Genomic DNA, 22,466 nt, shown 5'->3' on the forward strand with positions numbered 1-22,466 from the left:
CCGGAAAGTGAGAAAATTACATTCCGTACGTAAAAGTTGGACGCTTATTCTTTTGTGCATAGAATTCGATACTCGAGTTGGAATCCATTAGCTTTTCCTATTTATGACATAATCAATGCTTGTGCCAAATTTCACGTTTCTATGACACCGGTATGCGAGAAAATTACATTCCGTACGTAAAATTTGGACGCTAATTCTTTTGCGCATGTAATTGAATCATCGAGTTGTAATCCATTAGCTTTTCCTATTTATGACATAATCAATGCTCGTGCCAAATTTGACGTTTCTATGACACAGGAAAGTGAGAAAATTACATTCCGTACATAATATTTGGACGCTAATTCTTTTGCTTATGTAATTGAATATTCGAGTTGGGACCCATTAGCTTTTCCTATTTATGACATAATCAATGCTTGTGCCAAATTTCACGTTTCTATGACACAGGAAAGTGACAAAATGGCATTCCGTACTTAAAATTTGGACGCTAATTCTTTTGCGCATGTAATTGAATAATCGAGTTGGGACCCATTAGCTTTTCCTATTTATGACATAATCAATGCTTGTGCCAAATTTAACGTTTCTATGACACCGGAAAGTGACAAAATGGCATTCCGTACTTAAAATTTGGACGCTAATTCTTTTGCGCATGTAATTGAATCATCGAGTTGGGACCCATTAGCTTTTCCTATTTATGACATAATCAATGCTTGTGCCAAATTTCACGTTTCTATGACACAGGAAAGTGAGAAAATTACATTCCGTACGTAAAAGTTGGACGCTAATTCTTTTGTGCATAGAATTCGATAATCGAGTTGGAATCCATTAGCTTTTGCTATTTATGACATAATCAATGCTTGTGCCAAATTTCACGTTTCTATGACACAGGAAAGTGAGAAAATTACATTCCGTACGTAACATTTGGACGCTAATTCTTTTGCGCATAGAATTGAATAATCGAGTTGGGACCCATTAGATTTTCCTATTTATGACATAATCAATGCTCGTGCCAAATTTCACGTTTCTATGACACCGGAAAGTGACAAAATGACATTCCGTACGTAAAAGTTGGACGCTAATTCTTTTGTGCATAGAATTCGATAATCGAGTTGGAATCCATTAGCTTTTGCTATTTATGACATAATCAATGCTTGTGCCAAATTTCACGTTTCTATGACACCGGAATGTGAGAAAATTACATTCCGTACATAAAATTTGGACGCATATTCTTTTGCTCATGTAATTGAATATTCGAGCTGGGACCCGTTAGCTTTTCCTATTTATGACATAATCAATGCTCGTGCCAAATTTCACGTTTCTATGACACTGGAAAGTGAGAAAATTACATTCCATGCATAAAATTTGGACGCTAATTCTTTTGCGCATAGAATTGAATATTCGAGTTGGGACCCATTAGTTTTTCCTATTAATGACATAATCAATGCTCGTGCTAAATTTCACGTTTCTATGACACCGGAAAGTGAGAAAATTACATTCCGTACATAAAAGTTGGACGCTAATTCTTTTGCTTATGTAATTGAATATGCGAGTTGGGACCCATTAGCTTTTCCTATTTATGACATAATCAATGCTTGTGCCAAATTTCACGTTTCTATGACACAGGAAAGTGAGAAAATTACATTCCGTACGTAAAAGTTGGACGCTAATTCTTTTGTGCATAGAATTCGATAATCGAGTTGGAATCCATTAGCTTTTCCTATTTATGACATAATCAATGCTCGTGCCAAATTTCACGTTTCTATGACACCGGAATTTGAGAAAATTACATTCCGTACGTAAAATTTGGACGCTAATTCTTTTGCTTATGTAATTGAATATTCGAGTTGGGACCCATTAGCTTTTCCTATTTATGACATAATCAATGCTTGTGCCAAATTTCACGTTTCTATGACACTGGAAAGTGAGAAAATTACATTCCGTACGTAAAAGTTGGACGCTTATTCTTTTGTGCATAGAATTCGATAATCGAGTTGGAATCCATTAGCTTTTGCTATTTATGACATAATCAATGCTTGTGCCAAATTTCACGTTTCTATGACACCGGAATGTGAGAAAATTACATTCCGTACATAAAATTTGGACGCATATTCTTTTGCTCATGTAATTGAATATTCGAGCTGGGACCCATTAGCTTTTCCTATTTATGACATAATCAATGCTCATGCCAAATTTCATGTTTCTATGACACTGGAAAGTGAGAAAATTACATTCCGTACGTAAAATTTGGACGCTAATTCTTTTGTACATAGAATTGAATAATTGAGTTGGGACCCATTCGATTTTCCTATTTATGACATAATCAATGCTCGTGCCAAGTTTCACGTTTCTATGACACCGGAAAGTGAGAAAATTACATTCCGTACGTAAAATTTGGACGCTAATTCTTTTGCGCATAGAATTGAATAATCGAGTTGGGACCCATTAGCTTTTCCTATTTATGACACAATCAATGCTTGTGCCAAATTTCACTTTTCTGTGACACCGGAAAGTGAGAAAATTACATTCCGTACGTAAAAGTTGGACGCTTATTCTTTTGTGCATAGAATATCGATACTCGAGTTGGAATCCATTAGCTTTTCCTATTTATGACATAATCAATGCTTGTGCCAAATTTCACGTTTCTATGACATCGGTATGCGAGAAAATTACATTCCGTACGTAAAATTTGGACGCTAATTCTTTTGCGCATGTAATTGAATCATCGAGTTGTAATCCATTAGCTTTTCCTATTTATGACATATTCAATGCTCGTGCCAAATTTCACGTTTCTATGACACAGGAAAATGAGAAAATTACATTCCGTACGTAAAATTTGGACGCTAATTCTGTTGCGCAGAGAATTGAATAATCGAGTTGGGACCCATTAGCTTTTCCTATTTATGACATAATCAATGCTCGTGCCAAGTTTCACGTTTCTATGACACCGGAAAGTGAGAAAATTACATTCCGTACGTAAAATTTGGACGCTAATTCTTTTGCGCATAGAATTGAATAATCGAGTTGGGACCCATTAGCTTTTCCTATTCATGACATAATCAATGCTCGTGCCAAATTTGACGTTTCTATGACACAGGAAAGTGAGAAAATTACATTCCGTACATAAAATTTGGACGCTAATTCTTTTGTGCATGTAATTGAATCATCAAGTTGGGACCCATTAGCTTTTCCTATTTATGACAATCAATGCTCGTGCCAAATTTCACTTTTCTATGACACCGGAAAGTGAGAAAATTACATTCCGTACGTAAAAGTTGGACGCTTATTCTTTTGTGCATAGAATTCGATAATCGAGTTGGAATCCATTAGCTTTTGCTATTTATGACATAATCAATGCTTGTGCCAAATTTCACGTTTCTATGACACCGGAATGTGAGAAAATTACATTCCGTACGTAAAATTAGGACGCTAATTCTTTTGCGCATAGAATTGAATAATCGAGTTGGGACCCATTAGCTTTTCCTATTTATGACATAATCAATGCTCGTGCCAAATTTCACGTTTCTATGACACCGGAAAGTGACAAAATGACATTCCGTCCTTAAAATTTGGACGCTAATTCTTTTGCGCATGTAATTGAATCATCGAGTTGGGACCCATTAGCTTTTCCTATTTATGACATAATCAATGCTCGTGCCAAATTTCACGTTTCTATGACACAGGAAAGTGAGAAAATTACATTCCGTACGTAAAATTTGGACGCTAATTCTTTTGCGCATAGAATTGAATAATCGAGTTGGGACCCATTAGCTTTTCCTATTTATGAAACAATCAATGCTTGTGCCAAATTTCACTTTTCTGTGACACCGGAAAGTGAGAAAATTACATTCCGTACGTAAAAGTTGGACGCTTATTCTTTTGTGCATAGAATTCGATACTCGAGTTGGAATCCATTAGCTTTTCCTATTTATGACATAATCAATGCTTGTGCCAAATTTCACGTTTCTATGACATCGGTATGCGAGAAAATTACATTCCGTACATAAAATTTGGACGCTAATTCTTTTGCGCATGTAATTGAATCATCGAGTTGTAATCCATTAGCTTTTCCTATTTATGACATAATCAATGCTCGTGCCGAATTTCACGTTTCTATGACACAGGAAAGTGAGAAAATTACATTCCGTACGTAAAATTTGGACGCTAATTCTGTTGCGCATAGAATTGAATAATCGAGTTGGGACCCATTAGCTTTTCCTATTTATGCCATAATCAATGCTCGTGCCAAGTTTCACGTTTCTATGACACCGGAAAGTGAGAAAATTACATTCCGTACGTAAAATTTGGACGCTAATTCTTTTGCGCATAGAATTGAATAATCGAGTTGGGACCCATTAGCTTTTCCTATTCATGACATAATCAATGCTCGTGCCAAATTTGACGTTTCTATGACACAGGAAAGTGAGAAAATTACATTCCGTACATAAAATTTGGACGCTAATTCTTTTGCTTATGTAATTGAATATTCGAGTTGGGACCCATTAGCTTTTCCTATTTATGACATAATCAATGCTTGTGCCAAATTTCACGTTTCTATGACACCGGAATGTGAGAAAATTACATTCCGTACATAAAATTTGGACGCATATTCTTTTGCTCATGTAATTGAATATTCGAGCTGGGACCCATTAGCTTTTCCTATTTATGACATAATCAATGCTCGTGCCAAATTTCATGTTTCTATGACACTGGAAAGTGAGAAAATTACATTCCGTACGTAAAATTTGGACGCTAATTCTTTTGTACATAGAATTGAATAATTGAGTTGGGACCCATTAGATTTTCCTATTTATGACATAATCAATGCTCGTGCCAAGTTTCACGTTTCTATGACACCGGAAAGTGAGAAAATTACATTCCGTACATAAAAGTTGGACGCTAATTCTTTTGTGCATAGAATTCGATAATCGAGTTGTAATCCATTAGCTTTTCCTATTTATGACATAATCAATGCTCGTGCCAAATTTCACGTTTCTATGACACAGGAAAGTGAGAAAATTACATTCCGTACATAAAATTTGGACGCTAATTCTTTTGCGCATGTAATTGAATCATCAAGTTGGGACCCATTAGCTTTTCCTATTTATGACATAATCAATGCTCGTGCCAAATTTCACTTTTCTATGACACCGGAAAGTGAGAAAATTACATTCCGTACGTAAAAGTTGGACGCTTATTCTTTTGTGCATAGAATTCGATAATCGAGTTGGAATCCATTAGCTTTTGCTATTTATGACATAATCAATGCTTGTGCCAAATTTCACGTTTCTATGACACCGGAATGTGAGAAAATTACATTCCGTACATAAAATTTGGACGCATATTCTTTTGCTCATGTAATTGAATATTCGAGCTGGGACCCATTAGCTTTTCCTATTTATGACATAATCAATGCTCGTGCCAAATTTTACGTTTCTATGACACAGGAAAGTGAGAAAATTACATTCCGTACGTAAAATTTGGACGCTAATTCTGTTGCGCATAGAATTGAATAATCGAGTTGGGACCCATTAGCTTTTCCTATTTATGACATAATCAATGCTCGTGCCAAGTTTCACGTTTCTATGACACCGGAAAGTGAGAAAATTACATTCCGTACGTAAAATTTGGACGCTAATTCTTTTGCGCATAGAATTGAATAATCGAGTTGGGACCCATTAGCTTTTCCTATTTATGACACAATCAATGCTTGTGCCAAATTTCACTTTTCTGTGACACCGGAAAGTGAGAAAATTACATTCCGTACGTAAAAGTTGGACGCTTATTCTTTTGTGCATAGAATTCGATACTCGAGTTGGAATCCATTAGCTTTTCCTATTTATGACATAATCAATGCTTGTGCCAAATTTCACGTTTCTATGACAGCGGTATGCGAGAAAATTACATTCCGTACGTAAAATTTGGACGCTAATTCTTTTGCGCATGTAATTGAATCATCGAGTTGTAATCCATTAGCTTTTCCTATTTATGACATATTCAATGCTCGTGCCAAATTTCACGTTTCTATGACACAGGAAAGTGAGAAAATTACATTCCGTACGTAAAATTTGGACGCTAATTCTGTTGCGCAGAGAATTGAATAATCGAGTTGGGACCCATTAGCTTTTCCTATTTATGACATAATCAATGCTCGTGTCAAGTTTCACGTTTCTATGACACCGGAAAGTGAGAAAATTACATTCCGTACGTAAAATTTGGACGCTAATTCTTTTGCGCATAGAATTGAATAATCGAGTTGGGACCCATTAGCTTTTCCTATTCATGACATAATCAATGCTCGTGCCAAATTTGACGTTTCTATGACACAGGAAAGTGAGAAAATTACATTCCGTACATAAAATTTGGACGCTAATTCTTTTGTGCATGTAATTGAATCATCAAGTTGGGACCCATTAGCTTTTCCTATTTATGACAATCAATGCTCGTGCCAAATTTCACTTTTCTATGACACCGGAAAGTGAGAAAATTACATTCCGTACGTAAAATTAGGACGCTAATTCTTTTGCGCATAGAATTGAATAATCGAGTTGGGACCCATTAGCTTTTCCTATTCATGACATAATCAATGCTCGTGCCAAATTTCACGTTTCTATGACACCGGAATGTGAGAAAATTACATTCCGTACATAAAATTTGGACGCATATTCTTTTGCTCATGTAATTGAATATTCGAGCTGGGACCCATTAGCTTTTCCTATTTATGACATAATCAATGCTCGTGCCAAATTTCACGTTTCTATGACACCGGAATGTGAGAAAATTACATTCCGTACGTAAAATTAGGACGCTAATTCTTTTGCGCATAGAATTGAATAATCGAGTTGGGACCCATTAGCTTTTCCTATTTATGACATAATCAATGCTCGTGCCAAATTTCACGTTTCTATGACACCGGAAAGTGACAAAATGACATTCCGTCCTTAAAATTTGGACGCTAATTCTTTTGCGCATGTAATTGAATCATCGAGTTGGGACCCATTAGCTTTTCCTATTTATGACATAATCAATGCTCGTGCCAAATTTCACGTTTCTATGACACAGGAAAGTGAGAAAATTACATTCCGTACGTAAAATTTGGACGCTAATTCTGTTGCGCATAGAATTGAATAATCGAGTTGGGACCCATTAGCTTTTCCTATTTATGACATAATCAATGCTCGTGCCAAGTTTCACGTTTCTATGACACCGGAAAGTGAGAAAATTACATTCCGTACATAAAAGTTGGACGCTAATTCTTTTGCGCATAGAATTGAATAATCGAGTTGGGACCCATTAGCTTTTCCTATTTATGACACAATCAATGCTTGTGCCAAATTTCACTTTTCTGTGACACCGGAAAGTGAGAAAATTACATTCCGTACGTAAAAGTTGGACGCTTATTCTTTTGTGCATAGAATTCGATACTCGAGTTGGAATCCATTAGCTTTTCCTATTTATGACATAATCAATGCTTGTGCCAAATTTCACGTTTCTATGACACCGGTATGCGAGAAAATTACATTCCGTACGTAAAATTTGGACGCTAATTCTTTTGCGCATGTAATTGAATCATCGAGTTGTAATCCATTAGCTTTTCCTATTTATGACATAATCAATGCTCGTGCCAAATTTGACGTTTCTATGACACAGGAAAGTGAGAAAATTACATTCCGTACATAATATTTGGACGCTAATTCTTTTGCTTATGTAATTGAATATTCGAGTTGGGACCCATTAGCTTTTCCTATTTATGACATAATCAATGCTTGTGCCAAATTTCACGTTTCTATGACACAGGAAAGTGACAAAATGGCATTCCGTACTTAAAATTTGGACGCTAATTCTTTTGCGCATGTAATTGAATAATCGAGTTGGGACCCATTAGCTTTTCCTATTTATGACATAATCAATGCTTGTGCCAAATTTAACGTTTCTATGACACCGGAAAGTGAGAAAATTACATTCCGTACGTAAAAGTTGGATGCTAATTCTTTTGTGCATAGAATTCGATAATCGAGTTGGAATCCATTAGCTTTTGCTATTTATGACATAATCAATGCTTGTGCCAAATTTAACGTTTCTATGACACCGGAAAGTGAGAAAATTACATTCCGTACGTAAAAGTTGGATGCTAATTCTTTTGTGCATAGAATTCGATAATCGAGTTGGAATCCATTAGCTTTTCCTATTTATGACATAATCAATGCTTGTGCCAAATTTCACGTTTCTATGACACAGGAAAGTGAGAAAATTACATTCCGTACGTAAAAGTTGGATGCTAATTCTTTTGTGCATAGAATTCGATAATCGAGTTGGAATCCATTAGCTTTTGCTATTTATGACATAATCAATGCTTGTGCCATATTTCACGTTTCTATGACACAGGAAAGTGAGAAAATTACATTCCGTACGTAACATTTGGACGCTAATTCTTTTACGCATAGAATTGAATAATCGAGTTGGGACCCATTAGATTTTCCTATTTATGACATAATCAATGCTCGTGCCAAATTTCACGTTTCTATGACACCGGAAAGTGACAAAATGACATTCCGTACGTAAAAGTTGGACGCTAATTCTTTTGTGCATAGAATTCGATAATCGAGTTGGAATCCATTAGCTTTTGCTATTTATGACATAATCAATGCTTGTGCCAAATTTCACGTTTCTATGACACCGGAATGTGAGAAAATTACATTCCGTACATAAAATTTGGACGCATATTCTTTTGCTCATGTAATTGAATATTCGAGCTGGGACCCGTTAGCTTTTCCTATTTATGACATAATCAATGCTCGTGCCAAATTTCACGTTTCTATGACACTGGAAAGTGAGAAAATTACATTCCATGCATAAAATTTGGACGCTAATTCTTTTGCGCATAGAATTGAATATTCGAGTTGGGACCCATTAGTTTTTCCTATTAATGACATAATCAATGCTCGTGCTAAATTTCACGTTTCTATGACACCGGAAAGTGAGAAAATTACATTCCGTACATAAAAGTTGGACGCTAATTCTTTTGCTTATGTAATTGAATATGCGAGTTGGGACCCATTAGCTTTTCCTATTTATGACATAATCAATGCTTGTGCCAAATTTCACGTTTCTATGACACAGGAAAGTGAGAAAATTACATTCCGTACGTAAAAGTTGGACGCTAATTCTTTTGTGCATAGAATTCGATAATCGAGTTGGAATCCATTAGCTTTTCCTATTTATGACATAATCAATGCTCGTGCCAAATTTCACGTTTCTATGACACCGGAATTTGAGAAAATTACATTCCGTACGTAAAATTTGGACGCTAATTCTTTTGCTTATGTAATTGAATATTCGAGTTGGGACCCATTAGCTTTTCCTATTTATGACATAATCAATGCTTGTGCCAAATTTCACGTTTCTATGACACTGGAAAGTGAGAAAATTACATTCCGTACGTAAAAGTTGGACGCTTATTCTTTTGTGCATAGAATTCGATAATCGAGTTGGAATCCATTAGCTTTTGCTATTTATGACATAATCAATGCTTGTGCCAAATTTCACGTTTCTATGACACCGGAATGTGAGAAAATTACATTCCGTACATAAAATTTGGACGCATATTCTTTTGCTCATGTAATTGAATATTCGAGCTGGGACCCATTAGCTTTTCCTATTTATGACATAATCAATGCTCATGCCAAATTTCATGTTTCTATGACACCGAATGTGAGAAAATTACATTCCGTACGTAAAATTTGGACGCTAATTCTTTTGTACATAGAATTGAATAATTGAGTTGGGACCCATTCGATTTTCCTATTTATGACATAATCAATGCTCGTGCCAAGTTTCACGTTTCTATGACACCGGAAAGTGAGAAAATTACATTCCGTACATAAAAGTTGGACGCTAATTCTTTTGTGCATAGAATTCGATAATCGAGTTGTAATCCATTAGCTTTTCCTATTTATGACATAATCAATGCTCGTGCCAAATTTCACGTTTCTATGACACCGGAATGTGAGAAAATTACATTCCGTACTTAAAATTTGGACGCTAATTCTTTTGCGCATGTAATTGAATCATCGAGTTGGGACCCATTAGCTTTTCCTATTTATGACATAATCAATGCTCGTGCCAAATTTCACGTTTCTATGACACAGGAAAGTGAGAAAATTACATTCCGTGCGTAAAATTTGCACGCTAATTCTGTTGCGCATAGAATTGAATAATCGAGTTGGGACCCATTAGCTTTTCCTATTTATGACATAATCAATGCTCGTGCCAAATTTCACGTTTCTATGACACCGGAAAGTGACAAAATGACATTCCGTCCTTAAAATTTGGACGCTAATTCTTTTGCGCATGTAATTGAATCATCGAGTTGGGACCCATTAGCTTTTCCTATTTATGACATAATCAATGCTCGTGCCAAATTTCACGTTTCTATGACACAGGAAAGTGAGAAAATTACATTCCGTACGTAAAATTTGGACGCTAATTCTTTTGCGCATAGAATTGAATAATCGAGTTGGGACCCATTAGCTTTTCCTATTTATGAAACAATCAATGCTTGTGCCAAATTTCACTTTTCTGTGACACCGGAAAGTGAGAAAATTACATTCCGTACGTAAAAGTTGGACGCTTATTCTTTTGTGCATAGAATTCGATACTCGAGTTGGAATCCATTAGCTTTTCCTATTTATGACATAATCAATGCTTGTGCCAAATTTCACGTTTCTATGACATCGGTATGCGAGAAAATTACATTCCGTACGTAAAATTTGGACGCTAATTCTTTTGCGCATGTAATTGAATCATCGAGTTGTAATCCATTAGCTTTTCCTATTTATGACATAATCAATGCTCGTGCCGAATTTCACGTTTCTATGACACAGGAAAGTGAGAAAATTACATTCCGTACGTAAAATTTGGACGCTAATTCTGTTGCGCATAGAATTGAATAATCGAGTTGGGACCCATTAGCTTTTCCTATTTATGCCATAATCAATGCTCGTGCCAAGTTTCACGTTTCTATGACACCGGAAAGTGAGAAAATTACATTCCGTACGTAAAATTTGGACGCTAATTCTTTTGCGCATAGAATTGAATAATCGAGTTGGGACCCATTAGCTTTTCCTATTCATGACATAATCAATGCTCGTGCCAAATTTGACGTTTCTATGACACAGGAAAGTGAGAAAATTACATTCCGTACATAAAATTTGGACGCTAATTCTTTTGCTTATGTAATTGAATATTCGAGTTGGGACCCATTAGCTTTTCCTATTTATGACATAATCAATGCTCGTGCCAAATTTCATGTTTCTATGACACTGGAAAGTGAGAAAATTACATTCCGTACGTAAAATTTGGACGCTAATTCTTTTGTACATAGAATTGAATAATTGAGTTGGGACCCATTAGATTTTCCTATTTATGACATAATCAATGCTCGTGCCAAGTTTCACGTTTCTATGACACCGGAAAGTGAGAAAATTACATTCCGTACATAAAAGTTGGACGCTAATTCTTTTGTGCATAGAATTCGATAATCGAGTTGTAATCCATTAGCTTTTCCTATTTATGACATAATCAATGCTCGTGCCAAATTTCACGTTTCTATGACACAGGAAAGTGAGAAAATTACATTCCGTACATAAAATTTGGACGCTAATTCTTTTGCGCATGTAATTGAATCATCAAGTTGGGACCCATTAGCTTTTCCTATTTATGACATAATCAATGCTCGTGCCAAATTTCACTTTTCTATGACACCGGAAAGTGAGAAAATTACATTCCGTACGTAAAAGTTGGACGCTTATTCTTTTGTGCATAGAATTCGATAATCGAGTTGGAATCCATTAGCTTTTGCTATTTATGACATAATCAATGCTTGTGCCAAATTTCACGTTTCTATGACACCGGAATGTGAGAAAATTACATTCCGTACATAAAATTTGGACGCATATTCTTTTGCTCATGTAATTGAATATTCGAGCTGGGACCCATTAGCTTTTCCTATTTATGACATAATCAATGCTCGTGCCAAATTTTACGTTTCTATGACACAGGAAAGTGAGAAAATTACATTCCGTACGTAAAATTTGGACGCTAATTCTGTTGCGCATAGAATTGAATAATCGAGTTGGGACCCATTAGCTTTTCCTATTTATGACATAATCAATGCTCGTGCCAAGTTTCACGTTTCTATGACACCGGAAAGTGAGAAAATTACATTCCGTACGTAAAAGTTGGACGCTTATTCTTTTGTGCATAGAATTCGATACTCGAGTTGGAATCCATTAGCTTTTCCTATTTATGACATAATCAATGCTTGTGCCAAATTTCACGTTTCTATGACAGCGGTATGCGAGAAAATTACATTCCGTACGTAAAATTTGGACGCTAATTCTTTTGCGCATGTAATTGAATCATCGAGTTGTAATCCATTAGCTTTTCCTATTTATGACATATTCAATGCTCGTGCCAAATTTCACGTTTCTATGACACAGGAAAGTGAGAAAATTACATTCCGTACGTAAAATTTGGACGCTAATTCTGTTGCGCAGAGAATTGAATAATCGAGTTGGGACCCATTAGCTTTTCCTATTTATGACATAATCAATGCTCGTGTCAAGTTTCACGTTTCTATGACACCGGAAAGTGAGAAAATTACATTCCGTACGTAAAATTTGGACGCTAATTCTTTTGCGCATAGAATTGAATAATCGAGTTGGGACCCATTAGCTTTTCCTATTCATGACATAATCAATGCTCGTGCCAAATTTGACGTTTCTATGACACAGGAAAGTGAGAAAATTACATTCCGTACATAAAATTTGGACGCTAATTCTTTTGTGCATGTAATTGAATCATCAAGTTGGGACCCATTAGCTTTTCCTATTTATGACAATCAATGCTCGTGCCAAATTTCACGTTTCTATGACACCGGAAAGTGAGAAAATTACATTCCGTATGTAAAATTAGGACGCTAATTCTTTTGCGCATAGAATTGAATAATCGAGTTGGGACCCATTAGCTTTTCCTATTCATGACATAATCAATGCTCGTGCCAAATTTCACGTTTCTATGACACCGGAATGTGAGAAAATTACATTCCGTACATAAAATTTGGACGCATATTCTTTTGCTCATGTAATTGAATATTCGAGCTGGGACCCATTAGCTTTTCCTATTTATGACATAATCAATGCTCGTGCCAAATTTCACGTTTCTATGACACCGGAATGTGAGAAAATTACATTCCGTACGTAAAATTAGGACGCTAATTCTTTTGCGCATAGAATTGAATAATCGAGTTGGGACCCATTAGCTTTTCCTATTTATGACATAATCAATGCTCGTGCCAAATTTCACGTTTCTATGACACCGGAAAGTGACAAAATGACATTCCGTCCTTAAAATTTGGACGCTAATTCTTTTGCGCATGTAATTGAATCATCGAGTTGGGACCCATTAGCTTTTCCTATTTATGACATAATCAATGCTCGTGCCAAATTTCACGTTTCTATGACACAGGAAAGTGAGAAAATTACATTCCGTACGTAAAATTTGGACGCTAATTCTGTTGCGCATAGAATTGAATAATCGAGTTGGGACCCATTAGCTTTTCCTATTTATGACATAATCAATGCTCGTGCCAAGTTTCACGTTTCTATGACACCGGAAAGTGAGAAAATTACATTCCGTACATAAAAGTTGGACGCTAATTCTTTTGCGCATAGAATTGAATAATCGAGTTGGGACCCATTAGCTTTTCCTATTTATGACACAATCAATGCTTGTGCCAAATTTCACTTTTCTGTGACACCGGAAAGTGAGAAAATTACATTCCGTACGTAAAAGTTGGACGCTTATTCTTTTGTGCATAGAATTCGATACTCGAGTTGGAATCCATTAGCTTTTCCTATTTATGACATAATCAATGCTTGTGCCAAATTTCACGTTTCTATGACACCGGTATGCGAGAAAATTACATTCCGTACGTAAAATTTGGACGCTAATTCTTTTGCGCATGTAATTGAATCATCGAGTTGTAATCCATTAGCTTTTCCTATTTATGACATAATCAATGCTCGTGCCAAATTTGACCTTTCTATGACACAGGAAAGTGAGAAAATTACATTCCGTACATAATATTTGGACGCTAATTCTTTTGCTTATGTAATTGAATATTCGAGTTGGGACCCATTAGCTTTTCCTATTTATGACATAATCAATGCTTGTGCCAAATTTCACGTTTCTATGACACAGGAAAGTGACAAAATGGCATTCCGTACTTAAAATTTGGACGCTAATTCTTTTGCGCATGTAATTGAATAATCGAGTTGGGACCCATTAGCTTTTCTTATTTATGACATAATCAATGCTTGTGCCAAATTTAACGTTTCTATGACACCGGAAAGTGAGAAAATTACATTCCGTACGTAAAAGTTGGATGCTAATTCTTTTGTGCATAGAATTCGATAATCGAGTTGGAATCCATTAGCTTTTGCTATTTATGACATAATCAATGCTTGTGCCAAATTTAACGTTTCTATGACACCGGAAAGTGAGAAAATTACATTCCGTACGTAAAAGTTGGATGCTAATTCTTTTGTGCATAGAATTCGATAATCGAGTTGGAATCCATTAGCTTTTCCTATTTATGACATAATCAATGCTTGTGCCAAATTTCACGTTTCTATGACACAGGAAAGTGAGAAAATTACATTCCGTACGTAAAAGTTGGATGCTAATTCTTTTGTGCATAGAATTCGATAATCGAGTTGGAATCCATTAGCTTTTGCTATTTATGACATAATCAATGCTCGTGCCAAATTTCACGTTTCTATGACACTGGAAAGTGAGAAAATTACATTCCATGCATAATATTTGGACGCTAATTCTTTTGCGCATAGAATTGAATATTCGAGTTGGGACCCATTAGTTTTTCCTATTAATGACATAATCAATGCTCGTGCTAAATTTCACGTTTCTATGACACCGGAAAGTGAGAAAATTACATTCCGTACATAAAAGTTGGACGCTAATTCTTTTGCTTATGTAATTGAATATGCGAGTTGGGACCCATTAGCTTTTCCTATTTATGACATAATCAATGCTTGTGCCAAATTTCACGTTTCTATGACACAGGAAAGTGAGAAAATTACATTCCGTACGTAAAAGTTGGACGCTAATTCTTTTGTGCATAGAATTCGATAATCGAGTTGGAATCCATTAGCTTTTCCTATTTATGACATAATCAATGCTCGTGCCAAATTTCACGTTTCTATGACACCGGAATTTGAGAAAATTACATTCCGTACGTAAAATTTGGACGCTAATTCTTTTGCTTATGTAATTGAATATTCGAGTTGGGACCCATTAGCTTTTCCTATTTATGACATAATCAATGCTTGTGCCAAATTTCACGTTTCTATGACACTGGAAAGTGAGAAAATTACATTCCGTACGTAAAAGTTGGACGCTTATTCTTTTGTGCATAGAATTCGATAATCGAGTTGGAATCCATTAGCTTTTGCTATTTATGACATAATCAATGCTTGTGCCAAATTTCACGTTTCTATGACACCGGAATGTGAGAAAATTACATTCCGTACATAAAATTTGGACGCATATTCTTTTGCTCATGTAATTGAATATTCGAGCTGGGACCCATTAGCTTTTCCTATTTATGACATAATCAATGCTCATGCCAAATTTCATGTTTCTATGACACTGGAAAGTGAGAAAATTACATTCCGTACGTAAAATTTGGACGCTAATTCTTTTGTACATAGAATTGAATAATTGAGTTGGGACCCATTCGATTTTCCTATTTATGACATAATCAATGCTCGTGCCAAGTTTCACGTTTCTATGACACCGGAAAGTGAGAAAATTACATTCCGTACATAAAAGTTGGACGCTAATTCTTTTGTGCATAGAATTCGATAATCGAGTTGTAATCCATTAGCTTTTCCTATTTATGACATAATCAATGCTCGTGCCAAATTTCACGTTTCTATGACACCGGAATGTGAGAAAATTACATTCCGTACTTAAAATTTGGACGCTAATTCTTTTGCGCATGTAATTGAATCATCGAGTTGGGACCCATTAGCTTTTCCTATTTATGACATAATCAATGCTCGTGCCAAATTTCACGTTTCTATGACACAGGAAAGTGAGAAAATTACATTCCGTGCGTAAAATTTGCACGCTAATTCTGTTGCGCATAGAATTGAATAATCGAGTTGGGACCCATTAGCTTTTCCTATTTATGACATAATCAATGCTCGTGCCAAGTTTCACGTTTCTATGACACCGGAAAGTGAGAAAATTACATTCCGTACGTAAAATTTGGACGCTAATTCTTTTGCGCATAGAATTGAATAATCGAGTTGGGACCCATTAGCTTTTCCTATTCATGACATAATCAATGCTCGTGCCAAATTTGACGTTTCTATGACACAGGAAAGTGAGAAAATTACATTCCGTACATAAAATTTGGACGCTAATTCTTTTGTGCATGTAATTGAATCATCAAGTTGGGACCCATTAGCTTTTCCTATTTATGACAATCAATGCTCGTGCCAAATTTCACTTTTCTATGACACCGGAAAGTGAGAAAATTACATTCCGTACGTAAAAGTTGGACGCTTATTCTTTTGTGCATAGAATTCGATAATCGAGTTGGAATCCATTAGCTTTTGCTATTTATGACATAATCAATGCTTGTGCCAAATTTCACGTTTCTATGACACCGGAATGTGAGAAAATTACATTCCGTACGTAAAATTAGGACGCTAATTCTTTTGCGCATAGAATTGAATAATCGAGTTGGGACCCATTAGCTTTTCCTATTTATGACATAATCAATGCTCGTGCCAAATTTCACGTTTCTATGACACCGGAAAGTGACAAAATGACATTCCGTCCTTAAAATTTGGACGCTAATTCTTTTGCGCATGTAATTGAATCATCGAGTTGGGACCCATTAGCTTTTCCTATTTATGACATAATCAATGCTCGTGCCAAATTTCACGTTTCTATGACACAGGAAAGTGAGAAAATTACATTCCGTACGTAAAATTTGGACGCTAATTCTTTTGCGCATAGAATTGAATAATCGAGTTGGGACCCATTAGCTTTTCCTATTTATGACACAATCAATGCTTGTGCCAAATTTCACTTTTCTGTGACACCGGAAAGTGAGAAAATTACATTCCGTACGTAAAAGTTGGACGCTTATTCTTTTGTGCATAGAATTCGATACTCGAGTTGGAATCCATTAGCTTTTCCTATTTATGACATAATCAATGCTTGTGCCAAATTTCACGTTTCTATGACATCGGTATGCGAGAAAATTACATTCCGTACGTAAAATTTGGACGCTAATTCTTTTGCGCATGTAATTGAATCATCGAGTTGTAATCCATTAGCTTTTCCTATTTATGACATAATCAATGCTCGTGCCAAATTTCACGTTTCTATGACACAGGAAAGTGAGAAAATTACATTCCGTACGTAAAATTTGGACGCTAATTCTGTTGCGCATAGAATTGAATATTCGAGTTGGGACCCATTAGTTTTTCCTATTAATGACATAATCAATGCTCGTGCTAAATTTCACGTTTCTATGACACCGGAAAGTGAGAAAATTACATTCCGTACATAAAAGTTGGACGCTAATTATTTTGCTTATGTAATTGAATATGCGAGTTGGGACCCATTAGCTTTTCCTATTTATGACATAATCAATGCTTGTGCCAAATTTCACGTTTCTATGACACAGGAAAGTGAGAAAATTACATTCCATGCATAAAATTTGGACGCTAATTCTTTTGCGCATAGAATTGAATATTCGAATTGGGACCCATTAGTTTTTCCTATTAATAACATAATCAATGCTCGTGCTAAATTTCACGTTTCTATGACACCGGAAAGTGAGAAAATTACATTCCGTACATAAAAGTTGGACGCTAATTCTTTTGCTTATGTAATTGAATATGCGAGTTGGGACCCATTAGCTTTTCCTATTTATGACATAATCAATGCTTGTGCCAAATTTCACGTTTCTATGACACAGGAAAGTGAGAAAATTACATTCCGTACGTAAAAGTTGGACGCTAATTCTTTTGTGCATAGAATTCGATAATCGAGTTGGAATCCATTAGCTTTTCCTATTTATGACATAATCAATGCTCGTGCCAAATTTCACGTTTCTATGACACCGGAATTTGAGAAAATTACATTCCGTACGTAAAATTTGGACGCTAATTCTTTTGCTTATGTAATTGAATATTCGAGTTGGGACCCATTAGCTTTTCCTATTTATGACATAATCAATGCTTGTGCCAAATTTCACGTTTCTATGACACAGGAAAGTGAGAAAATTACATTCCGTACGTAAAAGTTGGACGCTAATTCTTTTGTGCATAGAATTCGATAATCGAGTTGGAATCCATTAGCTTTTGCTATTTATGACATAATCAATGCTTGTGCCAAATTTCACGTTTCTATGACACAGGAAAGTGAGAAAATTACATTCCGTACGTAAAATTTGGACGCTAATTCTGTTGCGCAGAGAATTGAATAATCGAGTTGGGACCCATTAGCTTTTCCTATTTATGACATAATCAATGCTCGTGTCAAGTTTCACGTTTCTATGACACCGGAAAGTGAGAAAATTACATTCCGTACGTAAAATTTGGACGCTAATTCTTTTGCGCATAGAATTGAATAATCGAGTTGGGACCCATTAGCTTTTCCTATTCATGACATAATCAATGCTCGTGCCAAATTTGACGTTTCTATGACACAGGAAAGTGAGAAAATTACATTCCGTACATAAAATTTGGACGCTAATTCTTTTGTGCATGTAATTGAATCATCAAGTTGGGACCCATTAGCTTTTCCTATTTATGACAATCAATGCTCGTGCCAAATTTCACTTTTCTATGACACCGGAAAGTGAGAAAATTACATTCAGTACGTAAAAGTTGGACGCTTATTCTTTTGTGCATAGAATTCGATAATCGAGTTGGAATCCATTAGCTTTTGCTATTTATGACATAATCAATGCTTGTGCCAAATTTCACGTTTCTATGACACCGGAATGTGAGAAAATTACATTCCGTACGTAAAATTAGGACGCTAATTCTTTTGCGCATAGAATTGAATAATCGAGTTGGGACCCATTAGCTTTTCCTATTTATGACATAATCAATGCTCGTGCCAAATTTCACGTTTCTATGACACCGGAATGTGAGAAAATTACATTCCGTACATAAAATTTGGACGCATATTCTTTTGCTCATGTAATTGAATATTCGAGCTGGGACCCATTAGCTTTTCCTATTTATGACATAATCAATGCTCGTGCCAAATTTCACGTTTCTATGACACCGGAATGTGAGAAAATTACATTCCGTACGTAAAATTAGGACGCTAATTCTTTTGCGCATAGAATTGAATAATCGAGTTGGAACCCATTAGCTTTTCCTATTTATGACATAATCAATGCTCGTGCCAAATTTCACGTTTCTATGACACCGGAAAGTGACAAAATGACATTCCGTCCTTAAAATTTGGACGCTAATTCTTTTGCGCATGTAATTGAATCATCGAGTTGGGACCCATTAGCTTTTCCTATTTATGACATAATCAATGCTCGTGCCAAATTTCACGTTTCTATGACACAGGAAAGTGAGAAAATTACATTCCGTACGTAAAATTTGGACGCTAATTCTGTTGCGCATAGAATTGAATAATCGAGTTGGGACCCATTAGCTTTTCCTATTTATGACATAATCAATGCTCGTGCCAAGTTTCACGTTTCTATGACACCGGAAAGTGAGAAAATTACATTCCGTACGTAAAATTTGGACGCTAATTCTTTTGCGCATAGAATTGAATAATCGAGTTGGGACCCATTAGCTTTTCCTATTTATGACACAATCAATGCTTGTGCCAAATTTCACTTTTCTGTGACACCGGAAAGTGAGAAAATTACATTCCGTACGTAAAAGTTGGACGCTTATTCTTTTGTGCATAGAATTCGATACTCGAGTTGGAATCCATTAGCTTTTCCTATTTATGACATAATCAATGCTTGTGCCAAATTTCACGTTTCTATGACACCGGTATGCGAGAAAATTACATTCCGTACGTAAAATTTGGACGCTAATTCTTTTGCGCATGTAATTGAATCATCGAGTTGTAATCCATTAGCTTTTCCTATTTATGACATAATCAATGCTCGTGCCAAATTTGACGTTTCTATGACACAGGAAAGTGAGAAAATTACATTCCGTACATAATATTTGGACGCTAATTCTTTTGCTTATGTAATTAAATATTCGAGTTGGGACCCATTAGCTTTTCCTATTTATGACATAATCAATGCTTGTGCCAGATTTCACGTTTCTATGACACAGGAAAGTGACAAAATGGCATTCCGTACTTAAAATTTGGACGCTAATTCTTTTGCGCATGTAATTGAATCATCGAGTTGGGACCCATTAGCTTTTCCTATTTATGACATAATCAATGCTTGTGCCAAATTTCACGTTTCTATGACACAGGAAAGTGAGAAAATTACATTCCGTACGTAAAAGTTGGACGCTAATTCCTTTGTGCATAGAATTCGATAATCGAGTTGGAATCCATTAGCTTTTCCTATTTATGACATAATCAATGCTTGTGCCAAATTTCACGTTTCTATGACACAGGAAAGTGAGAAAATTACATTCCGTACGTAACATTTGGACGCTAATTCTTTTGCGCATAGAATTGAATAATCGAGTTGGGACCCATTAGATTTTCCTATTTATGACATAATCAATGCTCGTGCCAAATTTCACGTTTCTATGACACCGGAAAGTGACAAAATGACATTCCGTACGTAAAAGTTGGACGCTAATTCTTTTGTGCATAGAATTCGATAATCGAGTTGGAATCCATTAGCTTTTGCTATTTATGACATAATCAATGCTTGTGCCAAATTTCACGTTTCTATGACACCGGAATGTGAGAAAATTACATTCCGTACATAAAATTTGGACGCATATTCTTTTGCTCATGTAATTGAATATTCGAGCTGGGACCCGTTAGCTTTTCCTATTTATGACATAATCAATGCTCGTGCCAAATTTCACGTTTCTATGACACTGGAAAGTGAGAAAATTACATTCCATGCATAATATTTGGACGCTAATTCTTTTGCGCATAGAATTGAATATTCGAGTTGGGACCCATTAGTTTTTCCTATTAATGACATAATCAATGCTCGTGCTAAATTTCACGTTTCTATGACACCGGAAAGTGAGAAAATTACATTCCGTACATAAAAGTTGGACGCTAATTCTTTTGCTTATGTAATTGAATATGCGAGTTGGGACCCATTAGCTTTTCCTATTTATGACATAATCAATGCTTGTGCCAAATTTCACGTTTCTATGACACAGGAAAGTGAGAAAATTACATTCCGTACGTAAAAGTTGGACGCTAATTCTTTTGTGCATAGAATTCGATAATCGAGTTGGAATCCATTAGCTTTTCCTATTTATGACATAATCAATGCTTGTGCCAAATTTCACGTTTCTATGACACAGGAAAGTGACAAAATGGCATTCCGTACTTAAAATTTGGACGCTAATTCTTTTGCGCCTGTAATTGAATCATCGAGTTGGGACCCATTAGCTTTTCCTATTTATGACATAATCAATGCTTGTGCCAAATTTGACGTTTCTATGACACCGGAAAGTGACAAAATGGCATTCCTTACTTAAAATTTGGACGCTAATTCTTTTGCGCATGTAATTGAATCATCGAGTTGGGACCCATTAGCTTTTCCTATTTATGACATAATCAATGCTTGTGCCAAATTTCACGTTTCTATGACACAGGAAAGTGAGAAAATTACATTCCGTACGTAACATTTGGACGCTAATTCTTTTGCGCATAGAATTGAATAATCGAGTTGGGACCCATCAGATTTTCCTATTTATGACATAATCAATGCTCGTGCCAAATTTCACGTTTCTATGACACCGGAAAGTGACAAAATGACATTCCGTACGTAAAAGTTGGACGCTAATTCTTTTGTGCATAGAATTCGATAATCGAGTTGGAATCCATTAGCTTTTGCTATTTATGACATAATCAATGCTTGTGCCAAATTTCACTTTTTTATGACACCGGAATGTGAGAAAATTACATTCCGTACATAAAATTTGGACGCATATTCTTTTGCTCATGTAATTGAATATTCGAGCTGGGACCCGTTAGCTTTTCCTATTTATGACATAATCAATGCTCGTGCCAAATTTCACGTTTCTATGACACTGGAAAGTGAGAAAATTACATTCCATGCATAAAATTTGGACGCTAATTCTTTTGCGCATAGAATTGAATATTCGAGTTGGGACCCATTAGTTTTTCCTATTAATGACATAATCAATGCTCGTGCTAAATTT

The sequence above is a fragment of the Eleutherodactylus coqui genome, chromosome 10 (assembly GCF_035609145.1).
Source record: "Eleutherodactylus coqui strain aEleCoq1 chromosome 10, aEleCoq1.hap1, whole genome shotgun sequence".
Classification (NCBI taxonomy): Eukaryota; Metazoa; Chordata; class Amphibia; order Anura; family Eleutherodactylidae; genus Eleutherodactylus; species Eleutherodactylus coqui.